Raw genomic sequence first — 1,937 nt, forward strand, 5'->3', positions numbered from 1 at the left:
TTGTAATTGGACCAGCCCGGCGTTGCTCTCCTCTCCGCCTTCCATGATGAATGAGATTCAAACAACGCGAGACCCCCGACACGAGACCCCCGACACTTCACATTGCACGGACGGGCGAGTGAATCCTCGTTCCGCATATGAAATCAACCCCCCAAAGCAACAAAATAAAACGTGCAGCGGACTAATAACCAACCGGTGGGGGGGGGCTCTCTCGTCCCATTTGCTGTCCTCTCACACACACACACACACACCTCGGCTAATCAATGCTCACCATGGCCAGTGATTACAAATGAGGCCCAGCCCCTCAGCGACTGCAAATGGATTTTTTGAAAACGGGCCAAATGGATCACGAGTTGACGGCCGACTATTCAAGGAGATCGTCCAGTGACGATGAATTTGACTCGTCGCGTCGCGTTCGAGGACGTCGTTGCGATCTGTACTCTCACTTTGGCATCACGGAGAACAACAACGGAGGATTGGACACGGTTTGAGACTCATTTTCCGCCCCCCTGACTCGCTGATGGACGATTCTCTCATTTCGTTATTTCTTCTCGATAGACGTGGACACGCCTCTCAATAACTCCCATTTTCTGTTTTCCGCAGGATAACTAATTTCACGTTTTTTGTTGTACCGACTGAAAGCCAAAACGCCGTATATATCCGGGGCGTAGATCTGCAACCGGAATGGGGAAGCTTTCATTTTTCCGTCGATCCGGTCCACCCTCAGGCCGAAGAGTCCACCGACCGAGCCGAATACACCGCCTTCTGTTTACAGGAGCGGAGTGAAATTAACATCGAATGACCCCCCGCCTTTGAAACTGGAAGCCAGAAGAAGAGACATCTCAGGCTCTAGTAATGCTCAATAACACGACTATTAATGTGGACGGAATCCCAGTGGAGACGCTCCGGGGCAGAAGGAAGACGCCCCCGGGCGGCACGGAGAGAATGCATTAGACTTGCGGTCTTGAAGAAATGCCGACATCTCCTCCCTCCCCGGTCCAAAAGTAAGACTGGATCACAGACCTGGGGGGGGGGTTTAGTGTTCATAAATTGGGGGGGATTTGAATGAAAAAGTTCAAATGGGAGCGGAACGGGAATATATTTTCCTCCGCACTTGATTATGCCGATGTGGGAATTTGCTGATTTCTGGTGGGGGTGAAGGGATTGGAAAAAAAAATGTTTTGCCGAAGGGGCATATTCCATGATTTCATGTCACACCCTGTTTTTAAAATCACAGGAGATAAACAAGGGGGATGCGATATGAAACATGCATGGTGTCTGCCTGTGCTGTGAACGTGTGTGTGTGTGTGTATGTGTATGTGTGTTTGTCTGCAGTATCTGAAGCCCACAGTGCCATCAGGCTCTCAAAACAGGAACTGCTACTTTCTTAAAGACCCCTCTCCCTCCCTTCTTGCCACCACCCCTCCCACACGCACACGCACACACACACGCATACACTCCCCATGTCTCCACTCCAGTCTCAGGGACTTAAATGTGATTCAATTTTGCATACGCCAGCAGCTTGTAGGTGAAACATTGTGCATGTCGCAAGCGACGTGGTTTCAGTTCGCCCTCCAAAAAGGGGCAGTGTGGGGGGGGGGGGGCACTGTGTCCCCACCCCAACACCCCCAATGCGCGTGTGCCTGTGCGTCTGCGTGCGTGCGCAAACGTCCGTGGCGCGCCTGCTAACAAGGTGGAGGCTGCGATTCAGGAGACAGGAACACATGTGGACAAGATAAGACCCGTTAACAAAACGCGCAGTCCAAACACATAAGGGACTGCATGCGCGCGCCACACACAGACACACACGCACACACACACACACTTGAGTAGGATACCAGGCACAGTGTGTCCCTCCCCTCAGCAGGCAGATTGCTGCGCCGCTGACGACAGCCAGTCGCACAGTGCTGAGCGCGCGAGGCGGTGGAGAGACGCAT

The sequence above is a fragment of the Pseudoliparis swirei genome, chromosome 6 (assembly GCF_029220125.1).
Source record: "Pseudoliparis swirei isolate HS2019 ecotype Mariana Trench chromosome 6, NWPU_hadal_v1, whole genome shotgun sequence".
NCBI lineage: Eukaryota > Metazoa > Chordata > Actinopteri > Perciformes > Liparidae > Pseudoliparis > Pseudoliparis swirei.